This window comes from Papio anubis, chromosome 4 (genome assembly GCF_008728515.1).
Source record: "Papio anubis isolate 15944 chromosome 4, Panubis1.0, whole genome shotgun sequence".
NCBI classification, from domain to species: domain Eukaryota; kingdom Metazoa; phylum Chordata; class Mammalia; order Primates; family Cercopithecidae; genus Papio; species Papio anubis.
In genome coordinates this window covers 37,999,260-38,017,126 of record NC_044979.1, presented here as the reverse complement: position 1 = coordinate 38,017,126, position 17,867 = coordinate 37,999,260, and the positions used below count along the sequence as shown (strand labels likewise).

The window sequence follows — 17,867 nt, the reverse complement described above, 5'->3', positions numbered from 1 at the left end:
AGGCCGAAGCAGGTGGAACACCTGAGGTCAGGAGTTCAAGACAAGCCTGGTCAACATGGTGAAACCTCATCTCTACTAAAAATACAAAAAATTAGCCAGGCATGATGGTGGTCACCTGTAGTCCCAGCTACTCCAGAGGCTGAGGCACAAGAATCTGTTGAACCTGAGAGGCGGAGGCTGCAGTGAGCCAAGATCATGCCACTCTACTCCAGCCTGGATGACAGAGGTAGACTGTGTATCAAAAGAGAAGAAGAAGAAGGAGAAGGAGAAGAAGAAGAAGAAGAAGAGAGCAGGAGGTCTGTGAGAAATACTCAGGTTTTCGGTGAATGGCACTGTACACATTTCTTAGAAAATTAAATAATATGATGAAGACTCTTTTAAGGACAACCTACTCTGTGAGTGGACTTTAAGCTTTTGCCCATTGCTGGGATAATGCCTGGAGTGTTAAAGGTGGCAAAATATGCTACAGCCAAAATATGCCATTTTGACATTAGGATAACATTGAGCTACAGGTATTTTTAAACAAAAGCAGCAAGTACACAAAGGGCTCCATGAGCCTGCCTTTTTTCTTCCTGAAAGCAGGACATGAAACTAGAGGGTGTCCTCCCTGTGCAATCGCCTTTCCTTTTTCAACCTATTATAAAAGTGTTTAGGTTTTGCCAATTCTTTGGCTCTACATTACCTAATGAGGGCACCCATGTCAGGCAAAACTTATATTAAGTAAATCTGTGTGCTTGTCACCTGTTAGTCTGTCTTAGATCTGTTTAATTTTTAGGCCCAGCTGAAAAACCCCCAAGAGAATAGAGGTAAAATTTTGCCTCCCCTGTGTTTTTCATCCTTGGCTACACAGTGTTTGCCAAAGAGAGGGTTGGCAAAATATGGCATACATTTTTACTAACATTTAATTGAATGAGCATTATAATCTTCTCCTAAATGCCTCCAAGAATTTAGAGTAGTATTGTTTTTAATCTGGTAAAAAAAATCTCATTAAAACAATTATCATTTTATTATCAGAAAGTACTACATAACGGAGTCATATCTATATCCCAGCATATCTCTCAAATGAACAAGGCTTCAATGATAAGATTACATTCCATTCTTTGTGACACAGTTCTACACAATGGATCTCTCTATTGCATGTCTCTGCAATAGCCATACTCTACAAAGAACATAAAATGTGTGTGCTATTTGTGATGTGTGAGGGGAAGCACACTGAAGTAACATATCGAATAGAATATTTATTCTTTTTTTTTTTTTTTTGGTTCTTAAATAAAGATGAAATTATTCTTCAAATTCTCTTTGCCTTTCTTACTTCAGATAAAATGTGGCTTAGGCACCAAATCAACTACCAAAACAACAGCACCAAAGAGAAAGATTTGAAGCTGGAAGGTGAGGATGGAATGAAGATCTGTACCTGATCCTGATATCTGTCACCTACTCATTTTCTTCAATAGATCCCAATGCTTTTTAAATCACTAAATGACTGCCAGCACATTGGTTGATTCATCTGAATGCTTTCAGGCTAGGAAAACGTTTCAACAGAAGCCTTACCCTTGTATGTAAGGGTCCTAAGCAGGAATATAACTAGAACTGTTTATTGATCCTCAGCAGTCCTATGCAGCTCTCCACATCCTCTGGGCCTGACCTCAGTTGCAACACAACAAGTCCCTCCAGACAAATATCTGATATATAGTATCATTTGGAAGGGTACATTTGCACCATGTAGCAGTACATGGTAGGTTGAACGTAATTTAATTTCTTCCTCATATACGTTCTTGAAGCATTTTCTTAGTACTCATATTACTACATATCTTACTACCAGAATTCACTCAACTGGTTAGATTAACAACAACAACAAAAAAGAGGTTACAGATGAGATTAGTTTATGACCCATTGAGCAATCAGCAATAAAAAGACCAAAATAACAAAAATGCAGGGATTTTTTTCACAAAATTATTTTATGCCTCCCACCTTCTTTAGTTTTTTGAAATAATTGGATAATTAAAAAGATGACAACTCATGACAATCTTCCAATTTTATGATGGTTTTGCTAAACATGATAAATGAAACATTAAAAACTTCAATTTTTTAACTTTCACTTTTTAAGTTTACTAAATTATTTAATTATAGGATTGATATAACAATAGAAATACAAGGTATAAGGAAAAAATCATTTACCTCCACCATTCTACTCTGGCTTCATCTCCCTGAGATAACCAATGCTAACCTATCTATATTTATAGTTCCTACTTTTCTCTATGCTCACAAAAATGTGCTTACATACAGATGATTACATGATTACTTTTCTGTAATATGGCATGTGTTTCTACTTGATACTATGTCATGGATACAATTCCAAAATAATGTGTCTACAGGAGAGGTTGTAGTGAAAACATGCACCACAATATTTCCCAACATTCAGCTGCAGTTTCTTTCCTATCTTTCAAGAAACACCAATTAGTTTCATCACCACTGTTATATACCACAATTAATATTCTAGAGACATTAGAGTACTTGTGCTCAGTGATTCAATTATTGTTCCAGGATATTTGCATAGGAGAAAAGAGGTCTAAGCATGTCAGGTAATTTCTCCATGACCTTTAATGACCGAGAGTGGTGGCCTTCCTTTCAATACCAAATCTCTTTTTCCAAACTGACACTTTTGTGAAGGCATACACATGCATGTTTATGCGAGCACACACACACACACACACACACATACACTGAATCCTGGGTGGTTAATCTTAGGCAGTTTCTACTGTTTCTGTGTTTTAGTTTTGTTGATTGGTTGGTTTTTCGGCCTTCTTATCATCATAAATGTCTTTGGCTTTAGAAACAACTGCTTTTGCTTATTTGGCACACTACTTACTTATTTTTCTGCCTTGGCCAAACTACTTTATAAACCAATCATCAGCAACTTTGAATATAGTCATTAGTACATGTAAAATTATACATATGCTTTAAATCTTCACCAGACTGATCCAAATTTGTATCTTGGTATTTTGAATGTAATACACTGCTATACTCAGGGTATAATTCATATAATAACTTATTTAATAGGAGAGAAGAAATGAAGGGAGGAAGGGAGGAAGAGAAGAAATCAAGGAAAAGAGAACGGGAGACAGAAAGATATAAACAACAAAAAATACATATTTAGCATCAACGTTTAAAAGATAATAATTATCTAACTAGCAGAGGCCACAGATAGAGCTCCCAATATTTTGAGATAGTTTCATGTTACAGGTTTTCAAGCACAAGTGAAATTATAAGGACATGTGTCAAGGACAATTATGTTGGTGAGAAAACAGAATTTATGAACCCTTGATTTTCTTCCAGTCCCTAAAGCTCTGATTCCATGTTGCATCTACGGCTTTCCAGATGCCTTGGCTGTGACTTTAGTGATTCAGTAATTATTCTAAGCAGAGAAATCTGTAGATGAGATGTGTGGAGTTAGGTAAACTTTACTGTAATGCTCAAACCACATAGTAGAAAAATATTTACCAAGTTAACATCTTAGAGTCCCAGATCTAATCCAGAGAAAAGTAAAACATACAACTATCTTCAGAGATATAGTATACTGTATTTAATTATAATTTGTTCTGGCTTATTGCTTTTCATTTTACAAAATCCACAATGATGTGGTTTACTTAACCAGATTTTAAAACCCAGAGCCATAAAATGCTGATAACTGTTCCAGAAGAGTGCAGTGGCACTCTAGTTTATAAACCCAGTGACTTCTTGCTGCTCATGTTTTAGTGCAAACAAGTAGATATTTAAGGGACATTGAAGTAAATAACTGTTGTGTATCATCATCATAAAACCATTGAATAATTGCTGAAATAATCTGATTTTGTTTAAGAGTTGGATGATTGATGAGTTGGCAGTTATTTATGTCTTTCTATAGGTCTAAATTTTAAAATACACCAGATATTTAAGTTGAATGTGACGTTCTCTCCTAGGCAACTGCTAAGCTTAATTTATTGTACATGTACAAATTTACTTGATACACCAATGCACTTTTCAGTATCTTAAATTAATTCCTCATTAACTGTTTTATTTTACTGAGTTGAATACCTGTATAGCACAAAAACAGATTCCAGTTCTTTATTTTCTTCCAAGTAATGTCAACAGCTTTCATTCCTTCAGGGTATGAAGGCAGGGTGTTGTGTATGCCTGTGGACTGGTAGCAATAAAAACAACATAAAATTAGTTAAAGAGGAAGAAGGAGAATTGGGAGATTTTGTGTGCTGCTTTTACTAATCTAAAAGAAATTGTTAAAGTCATTTACTTTACATTCTCTTTACGATAATTGACTCACACAACCCACCTTTATTTCCTCAAATAATTTTGCAATGATCAAAGTAGATTGGATCTTTCTGTGGCTCTATCTGTTTATTACAAGCACAATTATTCAAGTAACAGATAGGGAAGTAATTCATAAACATGCACACCCAATCAGGTATTAATCTGCAGATGCTCCATTAGTAATTAAAGATAATATTTCAAATACGGTCCATATGTTTTGCAAATAACAATGTATTAAATATTAAGTTTTTGATTAGACAAATAAAATTTCAAATCAATCGGAAAATAGTACTGGAGGGGAGGGCATAATTATTAAGAAAACTATTATTGTATGTAAGTATTTCAAAAAATTTAAAGGACTTCATTTTGAAAGATCAAGTAGGTTTGACAAGTATTTACATATGAGTGCATCATGCCTGTCCAGCATTATATCATGAAATATTTTACATCATGGATCAATCTGGTAAAGTATTAGCCATGATTCTAAGTATGCCCTTTTGGGTAGGGAGAGGAAGAGGGGACATTTAAGATCTAAAGAACATCGTGATCTATGGTTTTGAAAAGCAGGAATAAAGAGAAAGAACACAATCAGCAAAGAGAAATACCAAATTCCTTCAACAGAAGAAAGATAAATGTAATTGGCCAGTTTTGAATACCTATGTGTCAGGGACCCAGTTTCTTTCTAAAGATAATAAAGTAAAAGATGCCATTGTTTTACTTCAAGAATCAATAATCTAGTATGAAAATAATACAATTTTAATAAAATAGAGTCACAGAATGTAAATGATACTTTAGGCCACCCTTGAGAACTTCAGATTAAGATTTTTTTACCCTGTATTTACTCAGTGAGAACTCAGCATAGATACAAATAAGAATGTTGCTATTTCTTTGTTCCTTGTTCACATTGTGAGACATGCATAAACTCTTGCAAGAGCATCCCTCAGGCCTGCCCTCTGGACCCAACCCTAAATTTGCTAGGCTAAGTTAGCACAGTTAGCCTGACTTTTAACCACTAGCCTCCTCCACTGAACAACAAACTCCATCAAAGCATAATGCTAGGATTTGCCTCTTTTTACTTGCCACTCATATATGTTCTCTAAGTAATGCAAGGGAAGACAGACAAACAAAAATGAAAAATAAAATATAAAATACAAACCTCTGTAGTTAGGAAATAAAGAGTAAAGAAATTTTAGGTACACATATATTCAATGTATCTCAGTTCTCATACTTATTTTTTTTTATCTACACCAAATCAAAGAACAATTGCAGAAAGGGTAAGAGGAGAGGGAGAGAGAGAGGCAGAAGGAAATGAACAGAAAAAAAGACTCTAAGTCATGCAAAAGACTTCATAAGGAGGAAGTACATCGCAAGCTGAACTTCAATCAGCAATCACTTCTTGGGTGTAGAGTAGCAGATTTATTTGAAGTGTAGCCTCTTTTTCCCTTGGTGGAATAAGACTCTTACTGTAGCAAAGGGTTTGATTTCTTATTTTAAATGTGACAAGGAAAACATAGTATGACTGCTAGTTAGAGTGATGTGGTCCATTTACAAAGATTCTTAACTTTGGGAGACATTTAAGATTCCAATAAAAACCGTATACCTCCCCAGAAAACTGTAGATGCATGTGCTTATAAAGTCTTGTGCATACAGCTTCAAAGTGTTCTCAAAATCCTTGCAGCCATCCAGGGATCAAGGTTTGGAGTATCATGTTGTCTTTATCTCATCTTCATCTCCAATAATTACGGTAATAAAGGAAAGAAGAAAAATATGAACCCCATACTGGGTGTATACAAAAATCTAAGGAGTGGCATCTGACTGGATCAGATCGATGCATGTATGTCATAAGAATCTAGGAAGCACCAAGTTGAGTGAGATTAATGAGCCCGCAGCCCCATATTCCATTCCTAAGAGTGGTATTAAGAAATACTGGCAAGCAAGGGACATACCCTAATGGTTTTCTTTTTAGCTAAGAGGCATTAGAGTTCTTCAACCAAATATATTTTTCTCGTAATAATCTAATTTCTGTCCCTACTCAGTAGACAAAAATATGCCCAAACTTGTCTCTTTATTGAACTTCAGAAGGAGAGTAAAAATAAAAAGAGAACAAAGAGATGGCTGTGACAGACTTGTCACTCTACCCTGATCTCAGCTTTTTTTCCCTCACAAGAAACAAATAGTCTTCTCAGGTGTGAGAAGGTAAAGACAACATGTAATACCAAAGTAAACTCATTGTATTCTGACAGCCCTCACCAGAAGCCAGAAAAAAAAAAGAGTACATTTAAATATCTCATTAAGAAGTTTATTATACCTGAGTAACTCAGAGGAATCACGCACACATTCAAATGTGTGCATCTCATAACTCCAAAATAAAATCAAAATTCAATGAAGCACTCTCAAATAATGGTTTACTAGAGAAAAAAAAAATTAAAAACTGGGACAAGGTTGTGCATTTAACCAGTGTGCTTATATTATCAAAATGAGTGGATTTTCTTCCTTGAAAAATTTCACACATCAATGGTAACATAAAGTTCAGTAATTATATTCTATCTCCTATCTTTCCAACACTGTGTGATGCAGTAATTCTTCTGTGTCAAGATGTGAAGAAGCTGGGAATTGAACAAAATTAAAACACATTTCACATAAGTCGTGAGCTGAGATTACCTCTTTTGCCCAAGTGAAAGCATCGAAGAAAAAAAGAGTAAAAGAAAGGAAAGTCTTTATAACAACAGGCCTTTAAAATAATTATCCCTGCATTAAAAATACCAGCAAACAAAATTCTAACACATCCGAATTGTCCTTTAATTTTTTTTTTTTTGATTTTTCAAAATGTTTCTTAACATAAAACATCAAGGTGGTTGGTTGAATAGTAAAATTACATTGCATCAGTTTCAGGATATTAGTTCAGGTCTAATAAAATTTTAATAGAAATATGTTTAATGACTTTAACTTACTGCTGAATGAATAGTACTCTGCAGGATTTGATAGTATATGACTCGAGAAAAGATTATTAAGAAGAAATATAAGGCACTTTTATAAAAGATATTTGCAGGAAACCATTAGATGATACAGAAAATCAATAATGCCCTAGTGCCAATTTCAGCAATATGAAAATTACAGTGCTCGTTGATATTTATGATGCTAGAGCTACCAAATCATTTCATTTTTATCTTTCACTACATTGGCATTTTTCTTTGTTATCTAGGACCAGTTGCAAAATTTGATCCATGCCTTTAAAACATGTTTTACAGATGATCCTGTTTCTAAACAGCTCTTCTAAGGAAGAACTTTAACAGTCTATTCTTTATACTTTCAGTGTATAAATGGATTGGTAACGTTCTTTCCTTTTAGGGAAGGCATAATAATTGTAAAATATTAAGACATTGAAAATGGATCTTAGTAGAACCAAATAAATAGGACTTAATAAACAGAGTTGCTCAGCTTACTTTTTTCCAAGAGGAAAAGAAAAATGAGAGTCTAGCCTCATTATCTCACATGTTTAAAACTGAAGTCCAAGCTGTAATGAATTGTTCAAGAGTGAAATTGTGTATAGAGTACAAACAAATATCTTGATTTTTTGCCATGTCCTTCTCCAAGTTCCCCCAAATTATCATGCAAACAGGAATATAGAGCTTACACTTATCTGGCTTTTGAAGTAACCCTGTGATTTTTTTTAACTGGCTAGACTATTATAAACAATGGAATTTAGATAAATTGGTAGAATCAGAAGAAGAAATAATGAATGGTGAAATACTGTCGCCACCATTTTTTGACTTGGTGCCCTGGATATAAAAAAACAAAAACTATTTAACTACATGTCCCAGCTAGTAGACTTCTCCACAGGTAAGGAGACACAAAAAGATAACCCACTGGTAGGCTGTCTACAATTGCTGTCTCCAGCTTTAAAAGGACAAAAAAAGTTTAATGATTTCCCAAACCCTGAACTCCTCGAGTTATAGAATATAAAAATAGTAACTGCCTGAGGCAATGTCATCTCACTGGTGGCTTCCATGAATTGTGAAGTCTGCGCCAGTGATAAGAGGCTGGGAGAAAACTTTCAGATCTTAACCCGTGCTAAAACTCTTATGAGTCAAGCTTTTTCCATAGTAGCCAATCGGATAATTTTTAAGCATTAAATTCACATACACTAACACATGTAATAGCAACAACAGTAATAATAAAGGCTAGAGGGAGGGTATACATTAACTCTTAACGGAATCTGAGTCTACTGCCTATAAAGATAAAGATGTGTTAATTACATATAAAGCTTTCTGCAGGACCATAGTCTTCTTGAACTTAGAGGGGTTGAGGGATAAAAGGCTACATTTTGGGAACAGTGTATACTGCTCAGTATAAGGGGTGCACTAAAATCTCAGAAATCACCAATTAAGAACTTTTCCATGTAACCAAAAACCACCTGTACACCAAAAATCCTGAAAATTAATAAAATAAAATAAAAAGTCATTGCTAATACTGCATTTTGGCTTAAACATTTCTCCAACCTCTTCTACCATCCGGACCAGTGTATCATTTTTTTCAGGATCGTATAGAATTTTCCAGACTTCATTTTCTAGGTCAATCTGAGAACCAAATATAAACATGTGAAATATGTGCTAATGCTTACCATTTATATTTTCTGCTAGTTGATAGTTATTTTTTTATTTTTAATGAGCATTCCTTGGATAGTGTTAAATCAGACATTGGCAACCTCCCAAAGATGGAGAAGGGGTGGGCTTTCAGCCTGTCACAGGCCCATGGGTTTGTTCCTGATTAGATCCCCATTCCTGCTGCTGTCCAGAGCCACCACCAACCTCCCCAAGAGTCTGATTTATCACCCTGAGTGAAATCAGAAATTCACTGTAAAACCGTGCCCCACCTCCCTCCAGCTTCCTGGGGTCTGGCTTTTGAAAAGGGATGGGCCGGGCATGGTGGCTCATGCCTGTAATCCCAGCACTTTAGGAGGCCAAGGTGGGCGGATCACGAGGTCAGGAGATAGAGACCTTCCTGGCTAACATGGTGAAACCCCGTCTCTACGAAAAATACAAAAAATTTGACAGGCGTGGTGGCCTGTAGTCCCAGCAACTCTGGAGGCTGAGGCAGGAGAATGGCGTGAACCCAGGAGGCGGAGCTTGCAGTGAGCTGAGGAGATCGGGCCACTGAACTCCAGCGTGAGCGACAGAGCAAGGCTCCATCTCAAAAAAAAAAAAAAAAAAAGATAAAGATAAAAAAGAAAATGGATGAATATAGAACATTGGTGTTATTATTACCTCTGAAAAGATTACTAGTCCTTGGTCTAGACTATAATTATGTTTGTTTACATTTAATAGCTATCTTCCAACTACATAAATTTCCCCATTCCAACTTTTATGTTTGTGCATGTAAATATGTTCATTTCTAATGAGATAAGATTAGTTTTCTTTTTAATTTGTTTACCAAGTGTGCTAACCATAAAATCCTCCACAAATGCCATAGATCAGGGGTCCCCAACCTTTTTGTCACCAGGGTCCAGTTTCATGGAAGACAGTTTTTCCACTAGTTAGATTTTCATTAGGAGCGTGCAACCTAGATCCCTCTCATGTACAGTTCACAATAGGGTTTGCGATCCTGTGAGAATCTAATGCTGCTGCTGATTGGATAATCTGATTTGACAGGCGGTGGATGCCGGTCTACCACCCAGGAGTTGGGTGTCCCTGCCATAGGTGATCTACCTGAGATCTGGATAGAGGAGGCACTCAATAAATATTTATTGCATTAAATAAGCATGCCAACTCACTGTACAACAGCAACCAACTCACTTCCTAGAAAACCAGGTCATTCAGTCATTTTCTCGCCTCTCCTCACCACTCTCATACATAGGAGACTCCTCTCTATACCAGATCTTATCATTCCACAGCATTTTAACGTCCACATCTGTGACCTATTCACCACTTAAAACTAGACACAGCTTATATCCAATGTTACATCCTTTCAGACACCGTCTTGCCAGTTTTTTCTGCCCCTTGATCTATTTCCCCAATTAGAACCGTCAAACCTGCATCATTCTACATATTCCCTCTTCACTCAGTTTCACTGAAAGTGGGTAGAAGAAATATCACACAGGAATGATCTCATGATTTGGCTGATTCTTTCTCATTCCTCAAAACATGCTTCCTAAAACTTTCTCAGCTTATCCCCACCCCTTTTTTTGTAAATTTATCTGCATCTAAGCCTCTCATGGTCTTCCTATCTTCAAAGAGCAGTCTTTATTTCTTTCAAAGCCTATCCTCACCTGCCCTTTTATTTTCATCTCCTTCTGCTTCCTCAGGGACCTTCCTTAATGGATTATCTCCTAGTTCTATAGTATGTTCAACCTACTTCTGTTCAGTGATTCTTTCACTATAATGTAGACATCTGCTTATTTAGAAAATCTTTCTTTGAGTCCTGTTACTCCTTCCTTTTCTTCCTGACATAGAAAAATAAATCATAAAACAAAAGTTCACTCCAATCCAAAGGAAAAATGTTCACTTCCTACAATTCATTCACTTAAACTCTAAAATTCTACTCCAAAAACCACTCTCACTACAATTATCAATATACTCTTTGATGTTGTATACAATGGATACATTTCAGACATGTTGGGGACATTTTCAGAGTAATGAAAGCTACTGACCCCTCCTACCTGTTGAAATGCCTTTGTTGGCTTTTATAACACAGTTTTCTCCTAAGTAATCTACTGCTCTGACCCCTCTGAAGTAGATAGCTGTGTTAATTCCTCTCTCAGTGTCCACAATAACATTTCTTTGGTTCCTTCTCAGCCAAAATTCCCCTAGTTTTCACATTCTCCCTGAGTATACCATCCATTGTTGCTATGCTTTTAAATTACCAACTATAGTCAATGAGCCAGATCTATCAGCAGATCAGACTTGTGTCTCCCTAAAAATTCATATGTTGAAACCCTAGCCCCCATTATTTTAAAATATGACTGTATTTGGAGATAGGGACTTTAAAGAGGTGATTAATAAGTTAAAATGAGACCGTGAGGGAGGAATCTCATCTCATTTGACGAGTGTCCTTAAACAAAGAGGAAATTTGTGCTCTCTTTGGCAGCATATATACTAATATAGGAAGGATACATAAAAGATTAGCACAACCCCTGTGCACGGTTGACATGCGTATCTGTGAAGTGTCTCATATTAAAAGACAGTGAAAGAAAGAGAGAGAGAAGTTTGAAACTTCTTGAAATCTGAACACACAGAGAGACAACAGGGATGTGTGTGTGTGTGCACAGAGGAAGGACCACGTGAGAACACAGCGAGAAGGCAGCCATCTGCAAGCCAAGGAAAGAGCCTCTGGAGAAACCAAACTTGCCAACACCTTGATCTTGGACTTCTCATCTCCAGAGTTGTAAGAAATCAATTACTATTGTTTAAACCATCCAGTCCGTGGTATTTTGTTATGGCAGCACTAGTAAACTAACCTGAGATCCTTCTCTTGAGCTCCAGATTCCTCAATACAAAACATTCTAGTTAACAAAAACTGAATATTTTGTAACTTCCCAAATCCTTGTTCACAATTATATTCATTTTTCTACCCTCAAAATCTGATTCTCTTCTTTTATTCCTGTACTGATAGTAGGAATATAGCTAACCAGTTTCCCAAACCAGAAACCTGGGAGTTATCACTGGTACATTCAGTTTTTTCATCCACCAATTTTACTCGTTTACCAAGTCATGTTCATACTGCAAATCTAAAATCCATCCTCCTTCTCCATATCATTATTTCCCACTTAAATGTTTTATCAACCTCCTTGTTGGTTCCCCATCTTACTACAGCCAGAATAAACTTAGCAAAATGCAGATCTCATTATGTCATTCCTTTGCTATAAATTTTTCACTGGTTTTTCATAGCCAACAAAATAAATCCTAAGTCTTCATTATGGCATAAAATGCCCTCCACAGCCTAGTGACGGCATCCACTATCATCTGCCTTTCCCAGTCTATAGTCCAGGCATCCTGAATCACGTGAAGTTTTTGAAGGTTGAATAATCTTTCCTCCTTGCCTTTTTCCAGCCTTCCCTTCATTACCTGCCTTTTTATTATTAGTAGTAGTAGTAGTAGTATTACAGGAGCCTCCCTCTCTCACCTAGGCTAGAGTGCAGTGATGTGATCTCAACTCCTCTGCCTCCCAGGTTCAAGCGATTCTCCTACCTCAGCCTCCCAAGTAACTGGGACTGCAGACATGCGTCACCACCCTGGGCTAATTTTTGTATTTTTAGGAGAGATGGGGTTTCACCATGTTGTCCGGGCTGGTCTTGAACTCCTCACCTTAGGTGATCCTTCCACCTCAGCCTCCCTAAGTGCTGAGATTACAGGCATGAGCCACTACGCCCAGCCACCTGCCTAACTATCATTCTTCTCCTACAAAAGTAAACACAGACGACATTTGTGGAAAGTCTTACTTAAATGACCTGCCACAGGCTAGCCTGATCTAGGCGCTGCTCCAGTAACAACCATGAGAGCTTTGTGTATATTAGTTCCCTATCACACTAGCATTGCAATAGACTCTTTACGTGTGAGTCTAAGGCACTGGATTTAAAGTCTTTGAAAAACCATGTCTTTGTATCCTGAGGGTCCGGTATGAATTCAATAAATGTAAATTGGTGGAAGAATAAATGAATGAATGAATGAACACATGAATGCAGTTTTAGGCATGTCAAATTCCTCATAGAATTTTCTGAGGGATAAGCCATTAGTAGACACAGATATATTCTGAGTCTGAGAATTTTCTTAGATAAATGTTTTCAGATAAACACCCTAATCCCTCAAGATATTAAATTTTCCCAACTCTTATTTAAAAAATACAGCCACTTCCTACGGGCAATTTATTGGCACATCTACTTAGTTCTGCAGTTTCATAAACATCTAATGTCATAGTCAAACACATATGCCCTTAAGGCCAAGGTCCTCAAACTTTGTATTGCTTTATATTACTTATATTCTACCAGGTGAGTGTGTGTTGGAGGGGAAGTTCTTCTTTTCTCAAAAAAGTGAAATAGTAAAGTATACCTTTGTAATACAATTAATTCAAAATAAGTAGGCCCTAAGTGTGCATCACTTTGGAAAGCAATTATTTTGATTTTTACTAAAGTTTTATAATTACTATTCATTAAAATTTCATCTTATTCCAGCCTCCAACAGAAGTTAAAAAAAAAAAACTACCTACCTGTAGCTTTTGTTGAAAACATGAGTTTCTTTTCCTGCTTTTCTTACAAGTCTCTCAAATTACTCAACTTTCTTATCTACTAATTCTTATCTAGTAATTTAGAGTCACTACAAATTGTTCTTACTACTGCGGCTTGCTAACTTCTTGGGCTTTTAACTGTATCATTCTTTATTGAGTTTCTACTGCTTTTTGTTTATTTGTTTGTTTGTTTTTAGAGACAAGGTCTTGCTCTGTCACCCAAGCTGGAGTGCAGTGGCGTGATCTCGGCTCACTGTAATCTCTTCCTTCCGGGTTCAAGTGATTCTTCTGACTCAGCCTCCAGAGTAGCTGGGATTACAGGCATACACCACCATGCCCAGCTGGTTTTTTTTCTTTTTTTTTTTTTCGCCATGTTGGCCAGACTGGTCTCAAACTCCTGGCCTCAAATCTGCCTGCCTGGGCCTCCTAAAGTGCTGGGATTACTGGTGTGAGCCACCGCACACTGCCAAGTTTCTACTGTTTCTTAATGGTGAATGCACGTTTACATGAAGCATATGCCCAAGTCTCTGGAATATGTATAAGAATGAGTTATAGAGAGACTTCCTACCTGCTATAATACATACCTATTTCTATCTCAGGCCTGTGTGCCTGCAGCTAGAACTGTAGATGTCAGGAATAGGATGACCTCTCAGGTATTATGCTTGCATAAAACTTTGTTATTCCTCAGTTATCTCATTTATCATAGTATTATAATGAGTGATACAGCTGTTGTCCCCTTGACTAGTTTATAAGTGAGCATAGTGTCTTCCTACTTATCTGTCTTTATTATTTTTTATTTTTTGAGACAGAGTCTCTTCCTGTCTCCCAGGCTGGAGTACGGTGGTGTGATGTCAGCTCACTGCAACCTCTGCCTCTTGAATTAAAGCGATTCTCATGCCTCAGCCTCCCTCATGCCACTGCGCCCACCTAATTTTTGCATTTTTAATAGAGATGGGGTTTGGCCATGTTGACCAGGCTGGTCTTGAACTCCTGACCTCAAGCAATCTGCCCGCCTCAGCCTCCCAAAGTGTTGGGATTACAGGCATAAGCCCAACCTCTCTCTGTATTCTTAGCACCAGGAACAGCCTAGCATTTATAGATGTTCAACAAATGGTTGTTGTTTTAAATTGCTTTAGCCAGCTTCTTGTCTCTTGTCAATGTTGAAATAATTTTCCTTAACTTTTTGGTAGGGTAGAATCTTTTTTTTAAATGCTTCTTTTTAATTTTTTCAGTTAAATGAATGTTTAATCATTAACTGTAAACCCATTTTGGATGTATTTTACCATGTTTAGTTGCAGTTTAGACATCACTCAGTCCCACCATACTCTGCTCTGCATCACTGAATTTATTGCACCAAATTCAGTTCCTAGCTGTCTTTAAACTATATGGACTGTTAGTCTTTCTTGGTTATCCATATAGTTTGGAAACCTGTCTAGTATTTTATTTCTCTGACTCAAAACTCTATTTATTCATTTTAGAATGTAGGTATTGTATATTGGCCACAACTTCATATTTCTATTGATTATTACACTGTGATTCATATTGAGATAGATATATTTCAAGATACCAAAGATGAGTTATGAAGTGAACAAAAATCCTTATCAATGATTTACATTTATCCTGGGAAATACTATACATCTATTTGCCATGGTAACCAGGCTTGTTTTCTTACACCATTTCTTTCCCTTGCATCTCTGGCCTGTTTCAAAACATAATGACCAAAATGCTAACTAATACAACCATTTGATAATGCCGGATAGGAAAAAGAAAAAAGATTATGTAGCCACAATCTACATAAGAACTAAGCATGCACTTTCTTTTAAAGGACTTATCTGAAGTGATCTAATTGACTGTGTTGTTGAAGGACAGAAACCTGAGATCATAAAATCATAACTAGTGAGTTTGAATCCTGATTAAATAAACATTCATTAAATCCAATGAGTAATACCCATGGAAAATCAAGCAAGTGTGTAATCACAGTAACTTGAAAACTGCTATTCTTAATCTCAGGGACTCTATCAGTGATCAGCCTGTCAGGACTTAAGAGCAGAAGGTAACTATCACAAGGTCTTTGGAAAGGAATAAAGGCAGGAATCACAAGTAAAGGACCTGCTAGAATTTAGAGACAGTGCAATAGAGACAGTGCTACCAAAAAGGTATCTGTGAATAAATGGAAATGCAAAGTATTTACATGACTCACATCAGGGGGTCTTTGCGTAGCCAGTCACCTTGGAATGAATCAGTACCAGGGAAGAGTAAACCAATAAACCAAGAAATTGATGATGAGAACTAGAGAAGAGTCATAAAATAAGGTCATGAACAGACCATTTGTGAGTCCCAAAGGTTCCATATCCTGCTAGTCTTTGTGAAATAGTTGAGGATAGAAGTGGGTCTGCTGTTGAGTTTCTGTGACCATTGGTGGTAAGAATTCAAATATATATCAAATACTCAAGGCTAATTTCACTGTTACTTTAAATTATAGAAATCTGAATATCCAGAATATAGAACACAAGATCCCCTCCTTCTGGAGACATCAAGAATATAAATCAGATGAAATCTGTTAGTCTTTGAGACATCACCTCTGATAATTACACGTGGTGTTAATACTTTCATTTTTGCTTTTGAAATGCTGTTACTTCAAAGACTAGCTGCTGAAGGAGAAGATTGCAATATAAATGAGATATTTAATTCCTAAGGTGCCTAATATAGGCTTATGTTTTAAAAGGAGATTCAAGCTTATTTCTAGGTCAGTAAAAACATGTATAGCAACTGTTATTTTAGGGTTCATGAAACTAATCAGTAGTCCATATACTTTAATCAATGTTGCATCTATATCCTTTATTGAAAACATAATCATTAATTTGTGGGCCATTTTTGTGGAACCGTCAGTGGAATAGATGGCCTTTATGAATTGAGACCGAGGCTGATCCTTCATGCAATTTACTGAAAATAATAAGCCTTATCAGAACAGAATACATTCACTGTGTTACATTTAAACATCATAATGATTCTTGAACATAAACTCTGAGATGGTTAGGGGGATCTGACCTTAGCAAGAACATCACTTACGTTTATACTAACATCTAAATAAGCATGGTGCATTCCTAATTTCCTGTATGCATTCAATTATATAAGAGTCAGTACTGTAAAAGTATGTTTTTTAATCCTTGGAGCTCTTCTACCATAGAGATGATTATATAAATATATATATGCATATATATGTATATGCATATACACACACACATATATAAACATACACACACACACATACCTGTGTGTACATTTACAGTTCATGTATCTATAGCACTTACGCTATATATAGTGTGTGTGTCTATATATATATACACATTCTCTCTCAATTGGGGCCTACTGTGAATACAAAAATCCAATTTCAGCTTGAGTTGTATATATGTTTACATTCACAACATAAAAAGTTCTGAAGCTTGACCCAATTGTGCTTGACTTTACTGTTATACTTGTAAGGTAACAGTACTTTCTAAAATATTGATATTGCCCTTAAACATTAAACTCTTCAAAGATACTAAATGTGGTACAGAATATATACAGACAATATGATGAGGCAGTTACATTGCTTACATAAACAGTGAAGTTTCCATATTTGGATGTATTTTCATTGTGTATATATTATTCCATCTGGTAGCCTACCCTGAGGGTTTATTTTATCACCCTACTTGTCCCATAAAGATTCTTGAGATTTTTATTGTAAGAAACAATGAAAATGCTAATTAGTTATATTTTTCATCGTAATCTTTTTTTTATACTAAAGGATCTCTCTCCTTTTTTGTTTCTGCTTCTATGTGCTATTTCCAATGAGTTTTGTTGCCCCAAAGCTATCATTTTTAGGCTTCTAATATTGTTTTCTGTTCACAGGGCTTAATAACTACTTTTTAATGGATTCTGTTTACCTCAGAGGCAGGCATTTTGGAGAATTCAGCTTATATTAGGGCAGAATTAAAAAATTCTATGTGGCTTTGGGGGCTTCTTCCCTCAGAAAATTAAAATGGTTTAATCTTTTGACTGAAAGAGGAGCTGACATGATTCTTTTTAAAATGAGACACTGGGATTTGAAATGGATCACAAAAGAAGACAATCCTGCATGAATTTAAATGCATAGACAGTATATTTTATGCACATAATTATTTTAGCTCTTTTAATTATTATTTCTTACCTGCTTTTAAAAAAATGGCTGCCTAACCAAGCACTGGAAGTTGAGGTTCTGTTGCTTCCATAAACGTAACCACGGAGTCCAAGTCGCACATTCTTTTTAAAAGCTTCTTTTTCGACCTAAAATTTTCTCCATTCCTCTGTTCCCTTTAGTCATGAAA

General features: G+C 36.2%; 1 protein-coding gene and 1 non-coding gene across 2 annotated transcripts in view; both read left to right on the top strand.

The window, feature by feature from the left end:
• Positions 1 to 17,867, top strand: part of KCND2 (potassium voltage-gated channel subfamily D member 2) — a 484,439-nt gene that overhangs the window by 395,723 nt on the left and 70,849 nt on the right. The gene's annotated exons all lie outside the window — the stretch shown is intronic.
• LOC116274723 lies at positions 11,373 to 11,479 on the top strand. The gene has a single exon (XR_004183505.1). It is a non-coding gene; the product is annotated as a U6 spliceosomal RNA (small nuclear RNA).